The 27,043-nt window shown below is 37.6% G+C and overlaps 1 pseudogene across 1 annotated transcript in view; it reads left to right on the top strand.

Annotated features, from left to right (window-relative positions):
- Window positions 1-25,620, top strand: part of LOC143435468 (phosphoglycerate mutase 1 pseudogene) — a 33,426-nt pseudogene extending 7,806 nt beyond the window's left edge. Inside the window, exon 2 of the transcript XR_013105802.1 lies at window positions 23,454-25,620. The product of XR_013105802.1 is annotated as a phosphoglycerate mutase 1 pseudogene (transcript). The remainder of the gene's footprint in view (window positions 1-23,453) is intronic.
- The last annotated feature ends 1,423 nt before the right edge of the window (window positions 25,621-27,043 follow it).

Genomic DNA, 27,043 nt, shown 5'->3' with positions numbered 1-27,043 from the left:
TTTGTGATTGGGTTACTTCAGTCAGGATGACGGTCTCTAGGTCCATGCATTTGCTAAGAATTTCATGAATTCATTGTTTTTAATCACTGTATAGTACCCCATTGTGTAAATGTACCACATTTTCTGTATCCATTCCTCTGTTGAAGGACATCTGGGTTCTTTCCAGCTTCTGGCTATTATAAATAAGGCTGCTATAAACATAGTGGAGTATGTGTCCTTATTATATGTTGGAGCATCTTTTGGGTATATGACCAGGAGTAGTATAGCTGCGTCCTCAGGTAATACTATGTCCAATTTTCTGAGGAACCTCAAGACTGATTTCCAGAGTGGTTGGACAAGCTTGCAGTCCCACCAGAAATGGAGGAGTGCTCTTCTTTCTCCACATCCTCCACAGCATTTGCTATCACCTGAGTTTTTGATCTTAGCCATTCTGAATGGTGTGAGGTGGAATCTCCGGGTTGTTTTGATTTGGATTTCCCAGATGACTAAAGATGTTGAACATTTCTTTAGGTGCTTCTCAGCCATTCGATATTTCTCAGTTGAAAATTCTTTGTTGGGCTGTACCCCATTTTTAATAGGTTGTTTGATTGTCTAGAGTCTAATTTCTTGAGTTATTTGTATATTTTAGATATTAGCCCTCTATCAGATGTAGGATTAGTAAAGATCTTTTACTGATCTTTTCCCAATCTGTTGCTTGCCGTTTTGTCCTACTGACAGTGTCCTTTGTCTTACAGAAGCTTTGCAATTTTATGAGGTCCCATTTGTCAATTCTTGACCTTAAAGCATAAGCCATTGGTGTTCTGTTCAGGAACTTTTACCCTGTGCCCAAGTATTCAAGGTTCTTCCCCACCTTCTCTTCTATTAGTTTCAGTGTATCTGGTTTTATGTGAAGGTCCTTGATCCACTTGGCTTGAGCTTTGTACAAGGGGATAAGAATGGATTGATTTGCATTCTTCTACATGCTGACCTCCAGTTGAGCCAGCACCATTTGTTAAAAATGCTGTCCTGTTTCCATTGGATGGTTTTAGCTCCTTTGTTAAAGATCAAGTGACCATAGCTGTGTGGGTTCATTTCTGGGTCTTTAATTCTACTCCATTGGTCTTCCTGGCTGACTCTGTATCAATACCAGGCAGGTTTTTCATCACTATTGCTTTGTAGTACAACATGAGGTCTGTGATGATGATTCCCTCAGTAGTTCTTTCATTGTTGAGAATAGTTTTCAATAACTTGGGTTTTTGTTATTCCAAGTGAATTTGAAAATTGCTCTTTCTATCTCTATGAAAAATTGTGTGGGAATTTTTGATGGGGATTGCACTGAATCTGTACATTGCTTTTGGCAAGATGGCCATTTTTACTATATTGATCCTGCCAATCCATGAGCATGGGAGATCTTTCCATCTTCTGAGATCTTTGATTTCTTTCTTCAGGAACTTGAAGTTGTTGTCATACAAATCTTTCTTTTCACTTACTTGGTTAGATTCACACCAAGGTATTTTATATTATTTATAAATATTGTGAAGGATGTCATTTCACTAATTTCTTTTTCATCCTGTTTATCCTTTAAGTCGAGGAAGGCTACTGTCTTGCTTGGGTTAATTTAATATCCAGTCACTTTGCTGAAGTTGTTTATCAGGTTTATAATTTCTTTGGTAGTCTGCCGGGCGGTGGTGGCGCACGCCTTTAATCCCAGCACTTGGGAGGCAGAGGCAGGTGGATTTCTGAGTTCAAGGCTAGCCTGGTCTACAGAGTGAGTTCCAGGACAGCCAGGGCTACACAGAGAAACCCTGTCTCGAAAAACAAAACAAAAAACAAACAAACAAAAAGAATTTCTCTGGTGGAAATTTTGGGTTAAGTATACTATCATATTATCTGCAAATGGTGAACTTTTTACTTCTTCATTTCCAGTTTGTAGCCCTTTGACCTCTTTTTGTTGTCTAATTGCTCTGGCTAGGACTTTGAGTACTATATTGAATAGGTAGGGAGATAGTAGGCAGCCTTGTCTAGTCTCTGATTTTAGTGGGATTGCTTCAAGTTTCTCTTCATTTAGTTTGATGTTGGCTACTGGTTTGTTGTATATTGCTTTTACTATGTATAGGTAAGGTCCTTGAATTCCTATTTTTTCCAAGATTTTTACCATGAAGGGGTGTTGAATTGTGTCAAATGCTTTTTCAGCATCTGTTAAGGTGATCATGTGTTTTTTTCTATGAATTTGTTTATACAGTGGATTACATCGATGGATTTCTGTATATTTAACCATCCCTGCATTCCTGGGATAAAGCCTACTTGATGAAGATGGATGATAGTTTTGACATGTTCTTTGATTCAGTTTGCAAGAATTTTATTGAGTATTTTTGCATCAATATTCATAAGGGATATTGGTCTGAAGTTCTCTTTCTTTATTGGATCTTTGTGTGATTCAGGTATGAACATAATTATGGCTTCATAGAAGGAATTGTGTATTATTCCTGCTGTTTCTATTTTATGGAATAGTTTATAGAGAATTGGTATTCAGGTCTTCTTGGAAGATTTGATAGAATTCTGCACTAAAACCATCTGGTCTTGGGCTTTTTTTGGTGGGGAGACTTTTAATAATTGCTGCTATTTCTTTAGCAGTTACGGGACTGGTTTGATGGTTTATCTCATCCTGGTTTAACTTTTGTACCTGGTATCTGTCTAGAAAATTGTCCATTTCATCCAGATTTTCCAGTTTTGTTCAGTTATAGGTCTTTATAGTAGAATCTGATGATTTTATGAATTTCCTCAATTTCTGTTGTTATGTCTCTCTTTTCAGTTCTAATTTTAATTTGGACATTGTCTTTGTGCCCTGTGGTTAGTCTGACTAAGGGTTTATCTATCTTGTTGATTTGGTCAAAGAACCAGCTCCTGGTTTTTTTATTCTTTGTATAGTTCTTTTTGTTTCTACTTGGTTGACTTCAGCCCTGAGTTTGATTATTTCCTGCCATCTACTCCTCTTGGGTGTACTTGCTTTTTTTTTGTTCTAACACTTTCAGGTTTGGTCTTCTCATTGTGTCCTGGATTTCTTGGATATTTTGGTTTAGGAGCTTTTTGCATTTTGCATTTTCTTTGTCTGCTGGGTCAATGTTTTCTATGGTATCTTCTGTACCTGAGATTCTCTCTTCTATCTCTTGTATTCTGTTGGTGATGCTTGCATCTATGACTCCTGATATTTTTCCTAGGTTTTCTATCTTCAGGGCAGTCTCTCTTTGTGATTTCTTTATTGTTTCTACTTCCATTTTTACGTCCTGATTGGTTTTGTTTAATTCCTTCACTTGTTTGGTTATGTTTTCTTGTAATTCTTTAAGGGATTTTTGTGTTTCCTCTTTAATGGCTTCTACCTGTTTACCTGTGTTCTCCTGTATTTCTTTGAGGGAGTTATTTATGTCTTTCGTCAAGTCCTCTATCATCAACATGAGAAGTGATTTTAAATCTGAATCTTGCTTTTCCAGTGTCACGGGGTATTCAGGGCTTGCTATAGTTATGATGATGCCAAGTAACCTTGGTTTATGTTGCTTATGTTCTTGTGCTTGCTTTTTGCCATCTGGTTATCTCTAGTGCTACCTGCACTCGATGTCTCTGACTGGAGCCTGTCTCCCCTGTTAGCTTGGTTGTGTCAGAACGCCTCAGAGTCCAGCTGTCTCTGTGATCCTATGATCCTGAGATCCTGGGTGTAAGAGATCCTGGGGTTTCAGGCTGCTTCTGAGATCCTAAAATCCTGGTGTGACCACTCTCCTGAGATCCTGTGGTCCTATGATCCTATGTTCCTGGGTATGTTGGAGCTCCTGGGAGTCCAGCCTCCTCTGGGTGTTCTGGGATTTAGTGTAGAGCTGGTACCCTAGGTCAGCTCAGGGCACCGATGCAGACCTTGAATTGCAATTCTTTGTTTTAAAAATAAGTGCTCTTTCCTTTGACCACTGTGTTAATCCTATTGTTAAATTAATACTATGATAGCATACACTTTTCTTCAATAGATTCGTGAAGGTTTAGCTACATTTTTTGCAACTGGATTTTTGGTGATTCTATAATTCTAAAGGCTCATTAGCTTGAACCCAACTGTGTGCCCTTTGCTTTTCTTGGGAGATGTTTTTCTGTTTGCTCCTTGGCTTGCCAGTAGACAAATCCCAGACATTCTGATTTTTCTGAACACTAAACACAGTAAGAACAAAGCTTATGTGTAAGTTGATACTCACTCTCCATCAACATTCCTGCTGGAGAAACAGTTAAAAGCTGTAAACCAGGCCTGGACAGGTGGCTCAGTGATTACGAATACTTGCTGCTCTTTCAGAGGACTAGAGTTCAGTTCCTGGCACCTACATCAGGTAGCTCAAAACTTCCTATAACTGTATCTTCAGGGGATCTAGCATCCTCTTTTGGCCTACTCCACACATGTAGTAGGCATACACACACACACACACACACACACACACACACACACACACACACACACAGGTACACATGCATGTGTCAGCTAATTTTGATGTACCTTGACTAGCTCAATGGTTGGGCATTTCTAATCCTCCCATGGCTAGCATACATTCTCCTCTCCAATTTTCCTAAGTCAATTGAAGGAGTTTCATTTTTCTTCTTCCCAAGCATGGCAACTCCTCTCCTCTCTTTCCTTTCTCTTGGTCTCTTGCCTGCACAATCTGAAAGTTCTGCCTTGTCACCCTGCCAAGCCAATGGCAGTTTGGCAATTCTTTGTTATAGATCGAAGCCAGCTGTGGGCAGGGATACTCAGGTCTAGAAGCATGGCTTTTGGGGAGCTGAATTATGACAAAGCATTAGAACCAATTCCTAACACATGCACCCTTACCCGATTGTCCTATCTCATGTGTTCAATGAGGCTTCATATCACCCCTCCTGCCCCCTTAATTAGAGTAAAGGAAATAGGCCCATTCTCCTACAAAGTCTAGCTCACCTGTCAGGAAACAGAATTATCTCCATCATCCTATTTTCTTTTCCAAATTTGGAGTCAGAAGGTTCTTTGAAGTATTGCAGGGACTATTTATAGGCCCTTGGGATCTGTGTGTAATCTTTAGTGCAGTGTACTGGATACATATTTGACTAAATGCTAAAAGGCAAGTGTTAAAACCACTTTTAATCAAAGCTAGGGCCAATGTTGAAAATCATCATAATAGAGTGAAGATCATAAGGATATTTGAAAACATAAAATACTTAGTATTAAGTGTCTAGTAAGATAATTCAGAGACATTATTTTCTCAGGTATTATCAATTACAGAGTTGCTTGTGTGGTGACTCTAGTGCAATTTGTCTAAGCAAATGGGTGCTCACTTTCACATGGGGTTGATGGGTAAACAAGATAATTTGAAGCCTTTTCTGTCAAAATAGAATTCTGTGGTAGATACCACATTATTAAGCCTTTCTTTCTCTCTAGTAGAATGAACTATGGATGAGGATATTTCTTCTTCACATCTTGGATTTGAACAATGATCATTGGTTGAAGCATTCCCTTCCAAATGAGGTTTTATGGAGAGAAGCTGTTTTAAAGTTTTTAAAGTTCAACAAGTCTTACGCGTTTTAGAATGTATAATATAAATGATACCATGAAACATCTTCCAAAGACTAGCTCCTCCATGGATTCCAAGTAATCAGTCCTGGACACATATCCATATAGGCAACACATAGTAGGTTTTGTGTGTATGTGTGTATGTGTGTGTGTGTGTGTGTGTGTGTGTGTGTGTGTGTGTGTGATTTATGAAGATGCATTTGGGAAGCAGAGGACTTGGAAGGAGGTAGGGAGTGGAATTGGTATAGAGGTAGTACTGGTGTACAAAGTTCTCAAAAAATTATTAAAGAATTCTGTAAGGCATCAACATATATGACACAGGATTACTTGTGCTATAATATTACTGAGTTTAAGGTTTAGTAAGTACTGGGCTTATAAAGAAATTCAAGTTCCTCTTAAACTTGTCAATTAATAGTCTCTTTTAAATAAAGTATAAAGTGCAGTTTATATTTGGAAGTTTATGAAGTACTACTTGGAAGTTAGTAATAATTATTTTTGAATTAACAGCTTTAAAATCTTCATTAATTCTAATAGTGTTTAACCTGTACAAGATAAATATATGTTCATAGTTCAGTGACTTCAAATTTCAGCATAGGAAGTATGTGAGGAGTTTTTAACTCTAAATTATACCTGCAATGTCTACCTCCAAGTGATTAGATTTTAAATGATAACATGTTGATAATATCAATGAATCATTGTAATACATCTCATTCATTATGTTGCCTGAATCTAAGCATAATCTGCATGTCATATAATCATTGATTGCTTATAAATATGAAGACACTGGAAATGGCATAGCTGTTTATGATGTTTTGTTTTTAAAGTTCCAACTATGCAGATTTTGCCTCAATTCCTGAGCCAGCCTTATCTGATTCCATGATTAGATGGTTGCAGAGCCAGATTCAGGCCAGTTCTCTATCAAAGGGTCATTTCAGACCAGCTATCCTTCAAAGGGTTTTCTCTTCACTTGTCCTTAATGGTCTTGCAACTCCAACTTTACTGCTTGTTTGCTTACATCACTCTTAACATCCCTCTTGCCTTCTGTCTATACATATGTTGGTATAGTCTTAGGTAACTTATTGGGTTCTTATATCTATCACCCTACCCTTCCCATCCTTATTCCTCCCTAATCCCTTCCAATACTAGGTAGGAGAGAAAAAAAGTTAGAAGGGAAAGGAGGTGTAGATGTTTCTATACTACTCCCTGCTGATTAGGGAAGTCGAGTTCCTTGTGGTAAGCCCAGTCTTCACGTCAAGATATTGAATCTCTTCTTCTCATCTCTCTGCTCACAGTCAGTTGACAAACTGCAACAACAGCATCCAGCAGCAGCAGGGACCATCAGCAGCTGGGGCAGCAGCAGGGGCAACAGCAGGGGCAGCAGCAGCCACCACTCCCATTTATGGCTCTCCCATTTATACCCTTTCCAGAGTCCCCAGATTTAAACTATCTACAGCTGGCAAAATTATACCCCTCCTAGAGCATGAGACAATCATAGTTATCAGCAGTGGACAAACTGAAGCAGCCCCATATCCCATACTTGGAATTAAAACAAAGACATATTCACATTACATAACCATGTTTTAAAAGAAACCAAAATTCTCACTACATACATTTTAAAGAAACCAAAATCTCACTATGTATGTATACATCCTCACTCATTTACTCACCAGTGACTTCCTGAACTTAAAAATGGGGGGTGGGGAGCAGACATTGTGGTAGTTTTATACCTGAGGCTGAAAGATAAATGTGGAATTACTGTATTTAGCATGTGAGCTAGGAAAGCAGACAATAATCTGGGAATGCATGTGAATATGGTTCTTAATTCATTATAGAAGGATAGAATATATTTGTGGGGTTCCCCTAACCACATACTGATCCTTAAAGGCTGATTGAAAAAGATCAAAGAGTAATCCTGTGGTTTGTGTAAAAAAAATGTCCCCCAGTGTCTCTGGTATTTGAACACTTAGTCCCAGTTGCTGGTCCTGTTCACCTTCTTTGGGACGTTGGAAGATCATTAATTGACTAAGTGGTCTCTTGTGTTTTGTTTTTTCTTTCAATGGTGTCTGAGAATTTCAGAGATTTTTCTTTCATTTCTGTGGGCCATTCTCTTGGGTCTTGCTTGGGGTTTATTAGCTCCTGAGTTTCTATTCTTTTGCCTCCTTTTTTTTTTTTTTTTCTTCTCTGCAACTTTCCTTCTCCTTTCCACTGATGTAGGGAGCAGCCCATGGTCTTTGGATTTTCTTCTTCTCCTGGAATTCTTTAATCCCCAAAGTCTCTACACTATTACTCCAGCAATTCACTCCTAAACTTTCTGCATTATTCCTCAAACAACCCATGGAAACATTCTACTCCCTGTCTCCCTCACTTTTGTTGAAAATCTCACAACTAGGATGAGGATGAAAATCAGCCATTACCCCTCAGAATTTACTTTCTCCTTCTAGCAGAGGTATGTTTGCATTTTTCATCTGATTTAAAATGGTAAGTAAATGGTAGATTTTTTTCACTGGTTAATGAATTTATACCCATCAGACATATGAAATATTTTTTAAAAGAAACTGTGGATGTTTTTCCCTATATCTTAAAATAATATCACTGAGCATATAGCTTAGATATAGATGATATAGATATTCGGAAAGGTTTGTATTTATTATTATCAATCAGAAGTGAGGGATTTATAAACAGTATGTGAGATATTTTTTCTGTTTTGTATAAGTATATAACATTGTATATGTGTAACATATATGTATGGGTATACTATAAATATATATTATAGATAGGTAGATAGTGTTGTAGATTAGTTGTTTATTGTTGCTTATCGAATTACCTCAGAATGTATTACCTTAAGACAATTTATTATCTTGTAGTTTGTGCTCCTAGAATTTGGGATGCTTAGCTGGATGGCTGTTTATTTAGGTTGTCTGGTACAGTAGATATGAGGATGTCTCCTAGGTCTGAAGTCTCTGGAGGCCTGTTGGGGGCTGCAGGATCTGCTTCCAACGAGGCTCACTGACCTGGATGTTGGCAGGAGGCCATGGTCCTTCACCATATGGGCTCCTTCTATGTACCCATATGGCATTTGGCTTCCCCCATGGAGAAGAATGGGACAAAGACAAAGAGTGAAAACGAAAAAGAGAAACACTCAGAATGAAAGTACTTTTAATGATTAGGGTTCTCGAGTAATATTTCATCACATCTACTTCATTCTTTTATCCAGAAGCCGGATACTAAAGTGTAAACCCCATTAATAGAAAGGAAATTAGGCTCTACCTTTTGAAGGGAGGAATGCAAAAAACTCTTCTGAACATATTTCCAAACTACCATAATTTATGAAAAAAAGTTCTATAAGGATAAATGAGGCATTTTAAATAACAGTTATCTGTGGGTAATGAGACTTAAGCTTTCTTTGTGTACTGCTATTGCTGTTGAGACAGAGTCATTGTGTAATCCAGGCTGACCTCAAACTCATAATGCTGCTGCCTCAGCATTCCCAGTGCAGAGATTACAGACAATTTTTGGTACACTAAGTTGAAAGTGTTAAACTTTTTTTCCCCTGTGCCAGTGACTTTACCTAAATCTTTGTCCATTCTAGGTCAGTATCTACCACTGAGCTACACCCCCAGTTTCATTTTCTGAATTGTTTTCTTTTTCACATAGACACAAATATATTAAAATAACAAACTAAATGAACCCAAAATGGTGTAACCACAACAAATGAGTGTCAGGAGACAGAAATTTATTTCCTGATGGCAAGAAGCTAACGTTTCTAAGTCTACATATAGGCATACATGAACATAAAGAAGGGGGCAAACCTTATTGCCTGGATCTTGAATTATTATTAAACTCTTTTATCTCCATGTCCCATCTTACTGCATTTCACTTAATTGACACAATTCAACAGGTCCCTGCCTATATATTTGAACTAGTCTTGTTATTGGAACATTCTTGGTCCTAACTCATTTCTGTACTTTCTTTTTCTTCTTTTTTTTTTTGCCATTAATTTGTTTCTAATTGATGTAATGAGAAATTTCTTTTCAAAATTAGGCACCATGTAGTATAACTTATTCTGTTCTAATTGAACTTTTTGCTAGATCATAACAGTGAAATTCAAGATCTATTTTCCATGTTCAAAGTCACTCAGTGTACTTTATGTTGATTTGGTATTATTTTTAAAAATTAGTACAGCATGTTCTGGAAAAAACTGGGCTTTCAGACTTGATTCCAAGGATGAAGCATCTTGAGGACTCTGAAAATTAGGAAGTCACCCAAGTTAGATATTTTCAGCAGACAGTGGAATTTTATTAGTGTTAGAAATAGTTTCAGGATGGAAAATTAAAAATATCTAAATAACAATAGATACCTCATTTTCTTTTTTCTTTCATGTCTATCAAAGTCTATTTTCAAGTGAGCACATGAAGACTTATGGTCACTTCTCCATGGCACTCAGCACCCATTTCACACTATGGGATCTAAGATGATGTCAAATTACTAATTGTGCAGAACAGTTGTGAGAACAAGTTGCTTCCATAGAATGATAACTGTGATAACTGATAGGTGTTATTCCCATAAAGGATTGACAGTAGGATATGAAAGAAAGGCAGAGCAGGAAGATCACAAATTAGATATAAATCCCAACTCCTGGTTTATTTTTGAGAGGTCATTAGGAGTACACACATGGAACCAAAATAAGACATCTTTAATTGATGAGTAATTTTCAGGATCACAATGGTGCTTTATCCATGGTTCTGGTAGTTTCAAGGAATGAATTATAACTCGCTTTCCTCCCTCCTTCATTCCTTTCTTCCTTTCTCTCCCTCAATTCCTTCTTTCCTTCCCAGAAAGAACATAAGATAGCCAAAGTACAGTTACTTCTTATATACCAAAGCATTAGGAAAAAGAACTGTATAAGTGGCACTATCAAAGAAGTCAGGATATGATCAGGAAACGTGCTGTACCAGATGGCACTTTTCATTGACAGTCAACCTGTTAGGTCTCAGACTGTCTAAATATCCAGGAATGAGCTCAACCTGGACTGCTCAAGCTTTCTGGTGATTAGATTAAACCAACATTCCTCAGTGAACCTGGTTCTCATTTGCCAAAAGGACTCATTTCCTTTACCTTTGGCAGAAAGGATCTATGGCTCTCCATTGACACTTACCTGTGGCTGCATATCAATATATCAAACCCCACTTGGTCTCCAGGCTCCCTCACCTCAGTTCCTAGTGAGTCCTTATTCACAAGTACTTGTTACACATTTCCAAGTTTCCTTACTGGTCTACTGGTCCTCCCCACCATCAGCTACTCACTCTCCAAATAACCCAATATTCATTTATATTCTCTAATCTATCTATCCTCTATTGTCTATTGTCTATTGTCTATCGTCTATCGTCTATCGTCTATCATCTATCATCTAGCTCTAGCTCTATCTTTATCTCTCTCCCACTATCTCCACTATTTTCACTCCCCTAACCTTGTTGAGTCTGCTGGCCATGTTTAGTCTACTATTTTTTCTCTCTGTTCCAGACTCTTCCAGATGCCTCTGGCTGCTCTCACTTTTTTTCCCCCATGAGACTCGGGCAGAGTCACACAGGGAAAGCGGGATTCGAACCGAGAGAGAGAGAGAGAGAGAGAGAGAGAGAGAGAGAGAGAGAGAGAGAGAGAGAGAGAGAGAGAGCGCAAAGGGTACGGGTTCGCCCTCTGCAGGCCCGCGCCTAAGCTGCTGTGCCACTGCTGGCTGGCTTGCTCTCATTTTCTTATGCACAATAAAAACCTTCCTTAATAATGGAACAATCCTAACAGCAGGCTTTTAAATGCTCCGTGTCACATACACCAACCTCCATGGTAAACTTCTGTAAGTGAAATAATTTTGAAGCATTCATTAAGACTCTCTGATAAGTGCTAAGAAGGATGAATTTACTGCCTACTCACTCACCCCTGACTTGGGAGCACTGTGCTGCTCGGACTTGGGACCGAGGTAGAGGTCTTAGCCCTCCTTAAGGCGATTCAGCTGGTTCTGATCCTCATAGAAGACACTGCTCAGCTTAGTCTTCCTGCTGTCTGGGGCCCTCCTCTTCTCATACCCCCTTGGTGATTAGTCTGTTCTTGCCACTCAGAGTCATTCAATCAACCTTAGCTATTGAATGCTATTTCTCCTGCTGCTTACTGCTTCTGGATTCCCATACTTCTGGATTCCCAGTCATACTTACTATCCATAGTAAGTTTGTTATGGTATTTTTTTTAAAGGAAAATTACTCTTGTAAGTAGAGATCCACATAGCAAATGTTTCCCAAAGACAACTCGAATGTCTTTCCTATCTATATATACTTCTATTGTGACTTTTGAAACCTGGACTTTATTTTAGCATAAAATTATGATGTAGATGTTATATTAATAAGGGAAAGCTTTAGCTCAATGTCTGGTTATTCAGTTACAATTTCTGTAACATATTAGGTCAGATTTCTGCTGAGATAATGCTGCATAAAAAACAACTTAATCATCGGTAATTATGTGCAGGCTGCTTGAGATAACAGCAAATAGGTGCAAAATATTGAGCTATGTAGTATGAGTACCATCAGAGGACATGTAGAAGACAAATTCTTAAAGTGGAGCAAGTAATAGGCCTAGAAGGTTCTCATATAATAGCTAATGCGAAACCAGGAAAAATTTCACTCCAGTAGTTACTCCCCAACACATAAAGAGGTATGTTCTCAGAGAGTCAGTGGAGATTTGAAACAATGTATAGCACTGGTCTCTCTTTATATATTGTACATGTATAAGCATGTGCATGTGTATGCACCATAGATACTCTCATCAAATGAATAATGCCATGCTTCAGATGGAGATGGATGTTGTCACAAAACTCTGCAATATATGCAATTTTTAAACCACATATTGACCACAGATAACTGCAACCTCATAGGGCAGAATTAGAGCTCAAGGAGCTATAAAGAAACATCCTGATTTTGTTTTAGGAGACAACATGAATGTTGTGCAGAGGCTGGACTGGCATCGGAGTCTATTGAAGTCACCTGCCCACCTGTGTCATTATCACAAGATTTGAGAGAAGAGCTAGGGAGCCAATGAAACACAGCCCCAGAACACAACATCATTCATTCATTCACAGAAGACAAATGTTAGTAGACTATTCAATGTAGGAAGTAAAGGGAAATAGAGGTAAGGATAAAACCAACACCCCAAGGCCATGTGGGAAGAAAATGGTGCAGCATTGGAGAAAGTCCATGAATATAACACAAAAGTGGCATCCTCCACTGACCCCTCCATAGAAGAAAAACTCAGGCATGAAAACTTAACTTCCTTACATACAAAATTAGTTCCAGATGCAGAACTGCGGTGATGAATACGATGACGACAGTGATGATGGTGAGAGAGAATCCCATTAATGATATTGAGAATGATCCAGGTATTGCCACTTTCCATAGACTTCCTACTTTATGTTTTATTTTCTGTTATGGTGACAAAATACCCCAACAAGAAGCAACTAAGGGGAGAAAGGGCTTGTTTTAGCTCTCAATTCCAGGTTGTAGTTCAACATAGCAGAGAAGTTAAGGCAATAGGGACTTAAAAGCATCTGGTCCCATAACATCCATAACTAACAGCAGAGGACAGAGGATTGTTGCATATAAGCTTATATTCACCTCCCAGTCTCCTTTTCATTTATTTTTGGGCCATGTTTGTGAAATGCTGCTATCCACATCAGGGCAAGCCTTCCCACCTTAATTATCACAATTAAGAAAATGGCTTACAGGTGTGCCCACAGGTCAAGCTGATCTTAGTAATATCCCTCATGAAGACCCTTCCCAGGTGATTCTAGATTGTGTCTAGAATTGTGGCAATAGGCTTAGTCGGCTTGATCCTCACAACAATCCTATAGCATATTTACTTTGGTATTACTGTTCCATTTTGCAGGTAGAGAACCTAAAATGCAGGATTGGTGAGGTTCCAAAAGCACATAGCTGATAAATGGAGTATAACTTTAATTTCAAGTACATCTGCTAGTGAAACAGTTGTTACTCCACAGTTGAGCTGATATTCAAGTCGGGAAGACTGGCTTATACCTAGAGAGATTATTTCAAACTTTGATGTGGACACGGAATAGTCTGAGCAATACAATTCAGTGTCTTTATTTTGCATCATTTTCAACTGATGATTTGCAAAGTTTTCATAGCAGTCATCTTCCTATCTAATAAGTTAATCCCTTGCATGAATAGAATTTTTCACCCTACAAAAATCTTTGGCATGCATTATCTCACTGAAAACTGCTGAGGGGGTTTAGGCAAGATATTATGATTGTCACTTTTATCCCCAAAGACCAATAGGCTTTTTTCTTAAAGGACTATATAAAAATATTTTAAGTTTTGTGAACTACATAGTATCTGTAGCATTATTTAACTCTGGCATGAATATAGTCATAGATAATACATAAGCAATTGAAAGTGATTGTCATATAATAAAGTTTTATTTACAAAAATTGGTGATTAGGTAAATTTGGTATAAATTTGAAAATAGTTTGCCAATTCTTACCAACTATTCTGGATAAGCAAGCTTCTATTCAATGTGATGTGATTTTCATTCCAATTTCTCACATCTTATAGAAGTAAGGATGAAACCTAGGCCTCCTATCTGCTCTATTTATTTAATGAATGTTTAGTCAATGTGTAGTTTATGTAAAGCACTCATAAATATTGGGGGAACATTTCTACTTCGATTTAGCTTGTTTCTTTAAGGGGAGAAAAATGGCAAAATAGGGGTATGAAAATAGCATCATAAAAATAAAGTGCTGTGAAGAAAAGAAAGCATATGGAAGATGCCTGTAGCTACAAGAAAGACTAGTAGGCAATAGAAAATTCTGAACTGACACTTTGAGGAAGAGAGCACATTAGTTACACAGTGGCTTGGGGAAAGATTACTAGATGAATAGAAAACTCACTGTGCTGTGGGAAAACAGATGTGGCTAGATAAAAGAAACTGGGTGCAGATTAAGGCAGTAATTATGTCATGTGTATGGTGGTTAATATTGATTTCCAATTCATATGGACATTAAGGAAGCATACTCTTGAGTGTGTCTGTGAAGACAGTTCCAGAAATGATTAGATAGCAAGGTCTCAGGCTTTATGGGTGGGTTAATCAGTTGATTCATTGGGACAGACTATTGGTAGGTTATGCAACTGTGGAAGTTGGAACCTAATTGGAGGAAGTGGGTGGCTGGAGGTATCATTTTGAGTGAAGTGTTTCTATTGCTTCTTTCTGCTTCCTGGTTGCCATGTGATAAACAGCTCTGCTTAACCATATTCTTCTGCCATAATGTTTTGCATTACCACAGGCCCAGAAACAATGTAGCCAGCCAGCCAGTATGGAGTTTAACCATTGAATTTGTGAGACCAAATAAATCTGTCTTTCTTTTCATTGTTTTTTTCATGTTTTTGTCACAGCATCAAAAAGTCTGACAAACATAGTGGCAAAGGATTTGGATTTTATTCTGAGACAGGAAGCCAATATTATCTTAATAATAACATGTGCTCTTCCAATTTCTTTGTGTTTCCTCTGATGCTTAAGCATGTAGCAAATGATCTTACAACGCATTGGTTAGCTGGTGTGTTCTTGACATTTGGTTTCCTTGAAAACACACAAGATCCATCAGCATGCTTGAATCATTGAAGAGCCTTGTGAAGGGGGTATTTTAATAGATTTTCTTTCATTTATTGGTTTCTGAAAAGGATTATATCTAATGCTTTTGTCCAGGGACAACATGGAAGCCTTTGTTCTCTCCTAGGGTGATTCTGGGCACTATCCAGACCATCTGCCTTGGCCCAGGCTCCCTGAACATAGTCTCTGTCACTATTTGTCCAAATGCTCTGAAAACCAAGAAGGTGATGTCTTTGATAACACAGCCAATTTGTCAAAAAGAAACATCATAGTGAGGTAACAGTTTCATGGCGATCTCGTTCTAGATATACTATTTATCATCTGTGTGTAATTTGTGTGTGCTTGTGTTTGCTGGCATGTAAACCCAAAGAGTGTTAGGATGGCGAAATAAAACTACATAAACTAAAGATGCGAAAAGCCTCCAGGCTGTGCTGGCCAGTGAGAGTCAATTCTCTTTCCTTCCCAAATGCTCCTCTATTTGGTAATTAGTAGCCAAGTCCCTTAGCAAGCAGGGATTCCCTTCACATTTTCATTTTATTAGAACTTTTAAAGTACTGAAAAAATTACAGCAAGACTTAAAGTAATTGGAAATACAAGGAGGCAGTTTGGCCACCTCAGACATAATTGATTTTTCACAGCAAATTGCCATCAAGGATACTGAGAGACTCATCTACCCAGATCCTTCTTAAATGAAAATTGGTTGCCACAGTCACCAACAGTGCTATTAGACTTCAGCCCTTAGTGTCAACCACTTCAGAGATTGCCTCGGGCTGTAGAGTGTCCTTAGCAAGGCACCTCCCTTCTCAGCGGGCCCACTTCTAATTAGTGATTGATGAAGAGCTGTAAATATTCTACTCTTATGGATCAACTTGAGACAACTTCAAAGGCTCTAGAGCCTCTCATAGATCTTGGCCAGAGAAGGTTGTGGCTTCCCCTATCCATAGCAGTCTCCCTCACTGCTAGTTCTTTAGATGGTAGCAAGTATTGCTCCAAATGCTATTCTCTGAAAAACATTTGCATGCTATACTCCATTCCAGAGTCTGTTTTCTAGACAATACAACAGATAAAAATTGTGTTCAGACATTTTGCTTTCTTTAAACCTCTATTAATGAATTTAATGCTTATGGAAAATACTCCTCTACAATTGTGAACATTTATATCTGTATCTGTCTGAAAGGATATATTACCCCATTTTATTAAACAAAAGACCTTTCTTCTATACAGTTAAAAAATGGCAGCGAGAAATAAAATGTCTCCAACTAAAGACTCCTAAAGGGTCTCTGATTTCTGACTGTCTATAAATTAAATGAGAATGGCATGAAATGTTCTTCAAATGCAAAAATAATTTCAGAGTTAACTTTGAGATTATATATCATTTCAGCATGATAGTAAAGGAAAATACTAGCATTTAAAAAGTTAATCGAAGATTAGAAAGATCGGTTAATTTAGGGATGTATTATAAGAGGAAATGCTTTATTTGTTTGAATTGCACATAGTTTAGAACTCTACAAATGCTTTTAAATTCTTGTATATTAAACTATATGTCCTTAGCATATATGTCCTCTGGCAAATTTGTCTTAGGTTAAATGAAGGTTGTTTTGGTGATTAAATGAAAAAAAAAAAAAAAAAAAGGTTGGATGGAACAGAGTGCTCAATAACTGTTAGCTACTGCTGTTATTCAAAGTGCTGCCTGGTTAGTATTCCCCAGAGAAACTTCTCTCAACATCCACCACAGAAGATCTGGGTGGAGGAAAAATAAAGCTCCCACAAAGCAAAATCAGACTGGTGGGTCATACACTATCACAGTCTTGAAGAAAATAAAGTGAGTCCCAAGATTAGATCTGGGTTCAGACACAAATAAAAACTCCAAAAAAAGATTGAAAAATAGTTGACACTTCAGTCACTAAGAGTTCAGGATTTGAGGCATCTCCTTTTTTCCTGAATAGAACAAGAGGCAGCACATCTTCTGACTACAAAGTGATAGCACAGCCATTTAAACAGGACCATTGCAGGAAGAGTCATGGTAGCAATGCCTGCTACAATTGTACGTTTTCATGAACCTGGAGACCAGGTAGGAAGTGTCAGGTCCCAAAGAAACCCTGGACAAATGGCTAACTGTGGTGCCTTAGAACCAAAGCATAAGCTGGTCTCTAGGCTCACTCAATACCCATGGCTCCTCCCAGCACTTCTCACCCCACCCTCTTACCCTAAATCTCTCCAGTTAGGGGCTTCTCTTTCCCACAGATACCTATCATTTTGGTCATTTGCTTTCTTGGTTGTCTTGGTCCCTGGCTCTTATCTTGGTCCACTTGTCCCCTCTCCTCTTCTCCTGCCTCTAGCTCTCCCCCGTCCCTAATACCTCATGGCCTGCTTCAGTCTGGCCTCTTCTAGATGCCTCTGACTGTAGTATCCCTTACATGTACAAGAAAATTCTTTCATTCAGAAAGAAGACATATGTACAAGGGACACAGGAACGCAAATGTAATTTTATTTAAACAAGTGAAGGGTTGCTACTAGCAAGGGGCAGTCTTCAGGATGAAGAAATAACTAAGATTAATAGAGAAAAATGGCAACAGAGCCTATAAAATATTCTAAATAAGGGAAAACAAACAATACATAGAAGATATAGAAAAATAAGCAGTTTTGACAACTAAGTAAACTCACAAGAAAGTTTCAGGACATGATCTGACTTTTGCAACAGAGCACAACTAGATACAACCTTTATGAAATAGCTGTAGACTTTTAGAAGGGCAATATATTACTTGAAAATTTGATTATAAAATCAAATAAGAATGTCATTTTTCCAATTAAACTGTATGATTTTAAAAGATGATGGATTTAAATGTTTTATTATATTATTAATATAAAAGGAAGAATGATGAGACTTGTTAGTGAGGGTCAAGTATAGCAAAACTATACTATATTACTTCTGCCACACAGTGGATACGCAGATAATTTCTTCATTCATACAAACTAGGTAAAGTGAACTTAAATTGTATACAAAAATAGCTTACACATGCTACTATTAGAATTAAGCTCAGTAGCTATCAAAGAAGAGAAAACATTGGTAAAAATTGAACATTAATAATAATAATAAATGTGTGTAAATGTAATACTTCAGAAAAATAAACACCTGAATTTTACTATCCAGTGCTATACTGTTCTTAATTTTGAATTTCTAAACTACATTTTTTCCCGCTGTATTTCTTCATTATAAAGTCAATGGATGAGACAAAAACTAATAAAAAAGAACCTTCATTATGTGTATAGAATTGACTTGTCAATTTTCCTGTGACTGTGGTTAATGCCATTCCAATGAAAATATAGTAAAACTTATTATTATTTCACAAAATGCGTGAAAGCTATTTGGAAAAATTAGGAGAAAATCAACAACAAAGTCATAAAAAAAGAGTACGGGCTTTTGGAATTACAATGCTAGACATGAAAGTGTTCTAAAAATCTTTGATAATTAAAAGCATATTAATAGCCAAAAGAACATAAACAGGGTTTTTAAAATCCAAGTATGCGTGTTCCTATTTATTTATTTATCTATTTAAATTTAGGAATGATTGCAGTTAACTCAGGAAAGTATGTATTGTTAAATAAATGAGGTTAAATCAGATGGCTAAACACTGGAGGAAAAATGACCACCGCTAATTATAAATTAATCAAAACAAAATGTTTAAAGTAAAGTCACAGAAGTAAGAAGATAGAAAAGAATAGAAAAATAGAGTATAGAAAACAATTTATGCTTGTATTGGAAGATCATCTCGAAAGCATGGCAGCAATGGAATTAAAACAGAGGTTCATTGTGAAATTTAGATCTATTCAGTCATTGAAATTGAAATGCTGTTGGCAGCTGCTTTTCCTCTAAGGAGACAGAGGAACAATTGAGATATGGAGTGGCTGAAAAAGCCTAAAATATGTATTCTCTGATTCTCTTCAGAAAAAGTTTGATGACTCCTGGTATAAAGCAAACTTATTTTATGTGGTCACACCTGAAAATGTGGGCATAGAAAATAATATTATGAACAATAAATAATTGGAAATAAGACTTGTAATAATTTATACATGGCATAAGAACTTACAATCTATGGTTGTTATATAAAGCTTTTGCAAAATATTAAGAAATGTTATGTACGAGAAGACAAATAGGAAAAGATAGAAACAGACTGTACACAACACAGGTGGTGTTTGTATTATAAATAACCAATAAGCTGATAAAAATGTCAACTCTCTTTTAGTCAAATAAATGCATTTCAATATCACTAAGTGTTATCAGGGAAACCAAAAGGAGAAACTAGCCAAAAATGTGGAAAAACCAGATTCTTTTGTGCTTTTGGTGGATGTGAAAACTGAGAGAGTATTTGTAGCATATGGGAAAAGCTTTAAAATGTATTGGTGGTCCTTGGTATCCCAAGGGAATTGTCTACAATTAGAGCAAGCAACTCTATCATTAGGATTTACCCTAAGAAAATAATTAAGGAGTTTAATGTGAAATATTAAAAAATGCAACCCATCCTATCTCTGGCCAGGCACTGGCCAGCCTTGTTCTCATCTCGTGGAGACTGACCCAGAGCTTCGAAATCTCTCCAACCAGCTCGCTAAGTTCCTATGGCGAGTAACTGCCATGGCAGCAATCTCCTTTTGATTGTTGCTACTTCTATGATAGGTCTTTGGTACCTTCTGTGTGATGAGGTCTAAACAACATTCACAAGGGGCAGCAAGATGTTTACCACCTACTTTTTCTCTTTACCCTTCTCTTCCAACACACACTTCCTCCAACCATCACCATCATTATTCAGACACGAGAAAACATTATTCAATTTGGCTTCCTTTGAAGAACTTTATAGTGTTCATGTGAAATTTAAATACTCATGACAAATTCAATGGGGGAAGCAGTGCCTGCTGGCCAGCTTGTTCTGTGGCTTTCTATGCTGCCTTTCTCAATTCAAAGGGGGCTGGAAATGGGTCTCAATTCATTTCCATAGCTACATCTCAGGACAAGACCTGGTAACAGTCTTCATCACTTTCAGCATCCTCACCCCAACCCTGGCCAGTGTCTGTATGGTGTGATTCCCTTGGAACATTTCTTCTGATTTAAATTTAATTGTTCTTTTGTCTTTCCTCGATTTCTTTGGAGAGAAGGAAGCTTTCCACTTCTACCATGAGTTAGAAGTCGTTTTCACTCATTCCTTCCTATAAACTGGGAGTAATGCAACTGTTAAATCTGAGTAGATTTTTCTTTGGACTATTAGAAGTTCATTCTCAAAATAAATGAACAAATAATGTTGTGAAGTGTGAAGGCATGTTGTGGATTGATGTCTCCATTAAAAGAGGTGCCCATACTCAGGTAAGGTCAGGTGAAATATTTATCAGCAGATAAAGCTAGAGAATTCATTGGGCAGTGGAAGGAAAGGCAAAGATGAAAGTTTTAGAGAGGGGGAGGAGTGAGACACAGAGAGATATGGAGAGAGACAGAAGATGGAGAGATGATGGAAGAAAAGGAAGATGAACCAGAGCCACATGACCTGAACAAGCTGCAAGTAGCTAGGGATTTCATAGATGGAAAAAACAAAGAATAATGTAGGGTACATTTGCCGGATCTAGGTGTGCAGCATGAATTTATATCAATTGAATTTGTGTTCTTTGCTTAGGCATTTTGGGGTTGGAGATTTACCTTCATAAATCTGACTGATATATTACAGATATCTGATGTTATCATTTTACAGGGCAAAGGGGATCTGAGCTAGTGATAGCTGGCTTTCTGCAGGCTAGCCACAGTGGGTGGATGGCCTGGGAAGTGTGAGTGGCCCAGCAGCAAGCTAGCTGCAGGAACCTTGGGATTGGGGGAGACCGATGTTGCCAATGCCTAGCCAGTTTAGCGTGATTTTTTTTTTTTTTTATAACTACCAGCAACAAAGGCATGGAGAGTTAAAATGACTTTCTTATCAAATGCCAATAATTTTAAAATTATGGTATAATTATGACCAGAAATATATAGTAATCAAGATGACAGAACAAATAGACTTGTGGTGATTTGATTGGCCCAGGGATTAGCACTATTAGGAGGTGTGGCCTTGTTAAAGTGGGTGTGCCCTTGTTGGAGGAAGTGTATCACTGCAGGTGTGGGATTTGAGATCCTCCTCCTAGCTATCTGGAGGTCAGTCTCCTACTGGTTACATTCAGAACAAGATAAAGAACTCTCAGCTCCTCCAGTGCAATGGCTGCCTGGATTCTGCAATGCTTCCTACCACTATGATAATGATGTCTCTTCACAGCAATGGAAACCCTAAGACAGCCCTCAACAGATCTTAGTGTGAAATAGCTCAGTATATACTAGGTGAACTATCGAAGACTAACGAGAAGAGATTATATATTCAACAAAAGTATTGAAAACATTATTTGGAAAAACAGTGTTACATTTCCATATTATTCAGCAAACTATATTTCAGATGGCTTGAGCTTAAATATGACTATAAAAAAACCTCAAAAATAAAAAAATAATTTTGAACTGATCTTTAGTTTGCAAAGTATTTCACATCCTTGAAAGCATTGAAAGAGAGTAAATGCTTATTTGTATTAAATGAACAAATACACAAATAGATATTGAAGCTACACTGAAACAGATGTAAATGAAATATTGTTGAATAAATAATTCTGGAGCAGGAGAGAAAATACAATCAACCAGCAACCAAGGTACTAATGTCTCCATTAAAAAAAATGGGCTGTGAAATGGCCCGTTATTCACTGTTTGTGGAACTGTAAATATTGCTGTATAGCCATTTGGGAAATCAGTTTGACGACTTCTCAAGAAATTAAAAATTACCATATAACCCAGCTATTTCACTACTGAGTATATACTTAGAGAATTCCATACCCTAACATAGATATATTTGTGCCTCTATGTTTATTGCTGCTTTATTCATCACAGCAAAGACTTGGAATCCATCTCATTGTCTATCAACAGATGAAAATAAAATGAACTATGAAATTGTGGTATATATATATATATATATATATATATTCATATATATGTGTGTATGTCAATATATATATGAATACTAGTCAACTCTAAAGAAAGATGAATGTACTTAGAATACATAATATTAAGTGAGATCACACAATCACAGAAATAAAACACCATATGCTATCTTTAATATGAAGAATCTATCCCAAAGTATATGTATATATGTAAATAAATGTACATATGGGTATAGTATAACATGAAGAAAAGAGAACAAGAAAAGCTAAATATAAGGTGACAAGGAAAGACTAAATTGAGGTAACAGACATGAGTTATGAAAAAAGGATATAAAACTAATTAGTTTTCTAGTTCTAATTATGTCACAGTTTTTTGAGTAGTAGATAAGTATGTAAATTTTATTGGATACTGAAAGTGTAAGACTTGATGTGAAACATCACAGCTTCTATCCCAAATATCTATTCTAATAGTGTATAAAAATTCATTGAGCTGTATATACTTGGGGTCTAGTTAATTTAATATATAATGTTTTTATTTCCTTGCTTTTTTTTAGATAATAAAGCTTATGAATTTGAAAAGTAATAGTATATAAAATAATAAAAATAGCTTCAACTTAAAAAAAGAAAGATGGACCATGATATAGACAGTAATGGACAGATGAACTCATCCTATCTGAGTCGTACATGAGCTCCTTAGTAATAAAATCCAAGGAGAAAAATAAGATGCTATTTTACTAATAGAAAAAGAGATTTTTAAAAAATGTACAAAGATGATGACAGTAGAGTGGAAAAATTGTTTGTACCCACAGCAAGTAACTGAATAGACTGGCCTAACCTTTTAGATAAATGACTGAGGTTAACATGGACTGATCTTCTTCCACTCAGCTAGCTAGATGTACAGTGTAATATGTGCACAAGGATGTTAATAATATGCTTATTTGCAACAATTTTAGTTGAAAGTAAATTATTATCCAATGATTGGGAAATTGAGGTTATCTGCTTCGCAGAGTTTTAGTATCTGTGATACAGACCAAACAGTACATGTGTTAGAGAATTTTAAGTGGCATGGCAAAGTGCCTGTGCAAGGAGAAGCTAAATAGAAAACTATTTATAGCATGGCTTTTATTTCCTGTCACTCTTCTTTTTCAATGCATTCTGTGTCCAAGGTTTTCTTTTAATTCTAACAGATTCAAGTTTTCAATATGTGTTTTCTTAATTGTAACTTTAAATAACATCTACTCCTTTTATTGTTTGCATTTTTAAGAACAGCCCATTTGAAACATAGCTGGCGTACAATAAATGGCATGCATTAAAAGGTTCCTGTAAAACCATTGCCACATTTAAAAAAAATGAGCATTCTACAATTAAAGTCTTACTACGAAAACATTGCTGCCTCATCCTCTGCCTGTCACCAATGGCTGCCTACAAGCTGGTGCTGATCCGGCATGGCGAGAGCGCCTGGAACCTGGAAAACTGCTTCAGCGGTTGGTATGACTCTTACCTGAGCCCAGCGGCCACGAGGAGGCAAAGAGCGGCGGGGCAGGCCTTGCGACATGTTGGCTATGAATTTGACATGTGCCTCACCTCTGTGCAGAAGAGAGCAATCTGGACCCTCAGGACAGTCCTGGATGCCATTCACCAGATGTGGTTGCCAGTGATCAGGACTTGCGTCTCAATGAGTGACACTATGGAGGTCTAACAGGTCTCAGTAAAGCAGAAACTGCTACTGATAAGCGTGGTGAGGCACAGGTAAAGATTTGGAGCCAATCTTATGATGTTCCACCACCTCCAATGAAGCCTGATCATCAACATCAGCAAGGATCACAGGTAAGCAGACCTTACCGAGGACTAGCTATCCTCCTGTGAGAGCCTGAAGGATACTAATGCCAGAGCACTGCCCTTCTGGAATGAAGAAATTATCCCTTAGATCAAGGAGGGGAAAAGGGTCTTGATTGCTGCCTATGGCAAGAGCATTCGGGGCATCCTCAAGCATCTGGAGGGTCTCTCAGGAGAGGCCATCATGGAGCAGAACCTAACAACGGGCATTCCCATCATCTATGAATTGGACAGGAACTTGAAGCCCATCAAGTCCACAGAGTTCCTGGGGGATGAGGAGACCATGCATAAAGCCATGGAAGCTGTGGCTGCTCAGGGCAAGGTGAAGACATGAAGGCGAGGAGGCAGACTCCTCTTCGGACACCCTCTCTGCCTGTTCCTGCCGCCTGCATCCTCCCCAGCACCTGCCACAGTGACTACATCTTTAGGATCTTAAGTTTAAGTTGTAGCTGCAGATGGGGACCTGTGACTCTCATTTTTATTTTAGGATTTTTTTCCCCTGTACCCACTCCCTTCATAGAATTCTAGTCAGAATAACACCTCTGGGGGTGCAGGTTCTTGGTCCACATCCAGGTACGACTCCCTGTACCAGGAGAGTTGAGAGATAGTAATTATAGTTTTTAAGACCTCAGGGAGAAACTGTGCTGTGATATGACCAATGAGGGGAAGCTGCGGTCCAGATTTGCCCCTGGAACCTGTCCTGCACTCTTCCCACAATTAGTTAACTGAGGGCATAGTCATTCCAGTGGAAAGTGAAAGTAACCTCTTGGTGACTTACAAGACCCTACTTTCTCTCTGACCCTAAAGGAGCTGCTGGCCCTAGAAGGTTGGGATCAATCTTGTCAAGTTTATGTTACATTTACTTTTTTAAAAAATATATATATTCAAAAGCAACTCTGAGGTTGCTAATGACTATTGAAACAGTCCTATATGGTGGCCAGAAAATAAGCCATTCCCCTTATCAAATGAGACAAACTCCTTGCACCTCTTGCTGTGTTTGGATCCCTTTGCCTTGTTTTGTTGAGGTGAAGTGCCCCTTGATCATGTCCAAGTTTTTGTCTTTCACTGTCTGAATCATGTTCCAGATGCTTAACCCTGCGGTGTGGGTTCAGAACTTGTTTGGGTATAACAACTAAGTCTGTTCCAGATCGGTATAATAAAGGAATGATGTGCAATTTTTAAAATAAAATATATAGTCTCAAAAGAAAGGTGCCACAGAGCTCAAATTATTTATGTCTCATAAATTCTCTTTCAATTATTTTGAATATGTTTTTAAAATTTGCTGCAGGTGCACCTGTTGCTTTTGTGAGCAGACAAGCTTTGAGGAAATGCTAGTGGCCTATTGGTTCTGGTTTACCAAGTAGCTTCTCCATACATATTTTGCTTAACCTTTCTCCTCACCCTGAGTCCTCCATCCTCATTACTTCACTATTTGTTGAAAATCATCTGTCCCCAGGATCTCCCTTCTCTAATGGCATTTTACCTATATTATATTATCCCTGCTTTTTAAATGCATCTCTGACAATGGCCTATTTCTAGTTTTCTAGATTCCACATGAACTCCAAGTTAAACACCCCAAACAAAAGACTTGATGCTAAGACACTCATTTATCTTTTGGGGTCTGGGTGATCTCAATATATATATATTCTATAACTTGCCAATTGGCTTAGACTAGGTGGTTAGCCAGCCTCAGAATCTGCCAGCCTGTTTCCCTAGAAATGGAATCACAACTCCATGCTGGACTTTTTACATGGGTCTTGGAAAATTGAACTCAGATCCTCATACTTACACTTTTACAAACTAAAGTATTTCCCCAGCCTTCACACAGCCATTAATGTAGCACATTGACGTGGAGCTATAAAGGAAGCAGTTAAGGAGTGAATGCATGATCAGGAATGGAGAAGGAGGGCTGGAGTCCAGGTGACAAGCTAGCCTTGACTTGAGGAAGGACATCTCTTACTTTGGGACCAAAAATAACTGAGGAAGAAATAGAAATGTTAGACAGAGAAGCAGTGAAACTAGGATAAAAGTTAGATAAGCAATTGCATCCTGGGATATAAATTAGGAAAGCCTGTTTGAAACAAAATTGATTGTGTTTTTAATTAAAGTTATCACTATTGCTAATATTTTAGTACATAATTGATTTTGTCACACTTCAAATTGGATTATCACACTTGCTCCATATAATTCCTCTTCAAGGGGGATGTTCCTTGGCATAGTAAGGAAACACTACCACTGAGCAACATCCTCAACTCTTTCTTGCATGAAATTCTTCACCAGTATCATTTAGTTCGCATTTTGTGCACTCCTTGTAGTTTAAATGGTTTCCATGTTTCAAATCAAATATAATACCAGTGTGTTGAAAGATTAACCAAGCTTTCCCATGCATCCACGGTCATCTGTAAAACCGAGACTTCTTAAAATAATTCCTTTGAAATTCTATCAAGTACACACTATTAAGAAAGGCTGTGCTAGCATTATTTTCAATAAACACTTAGGTAGAACATGTATTGATCAGTAGTCTCTAATGTGGAGTAAGAGTCTACTTAGCTAAATCATTTGACAAATATGGAGTTATCCTCAGTTCTATGTAGATCATGTGACAGTCCTAACTGGATTTTACATAGTGGAAACTCTTTGCTACATTATATGTCTGCTTCCTTTAGGATCCTTTATGTTTTATAAAATCACTAAATAAAATGCCATTTTCTTTCTTTGTTCCTGGTGTGTTCTAATGTTTCAGAGCATTGTTAATTTTCAGAAAGCACATGAAATTATAGAACTTGCTTTGCCATCACTATGCCTTCATTTGGGAACTGAGATCTGGGAATAGCATATATTTATTTTATGCTAATTGTGTAAGCCAAAGGACATCAAGGACTAATAATAAATAGTCTGATGAATCTGCCTTAACTCTAGATAGGGAATTGACCAAAGATGATTTTTTGGCAATTTTTGTGTCCTTCCTATCTCTGTTATCCTCATTTCAGATAGCTTCATAATTGAAGTCAATTTCTC

Source organism: Arvicanthis niloticus, chromosome X, assembly GCF_011762505.2.
Source record: "Arvicanthis niloticus isolate mArvNil1 chromosome X, mArvNil1.pat.X, whole genome shotgun sequence".
NCBI classification, from domain to species: Eukaryota; Metazoa; Chordata; class Mammalia; order Rodentia; family Muridae; genus Arvicanthis; species Arvicanthis niloticus.
This window is presented reverse-complemented; position numbering and strand designations above follow the sequence as displayed.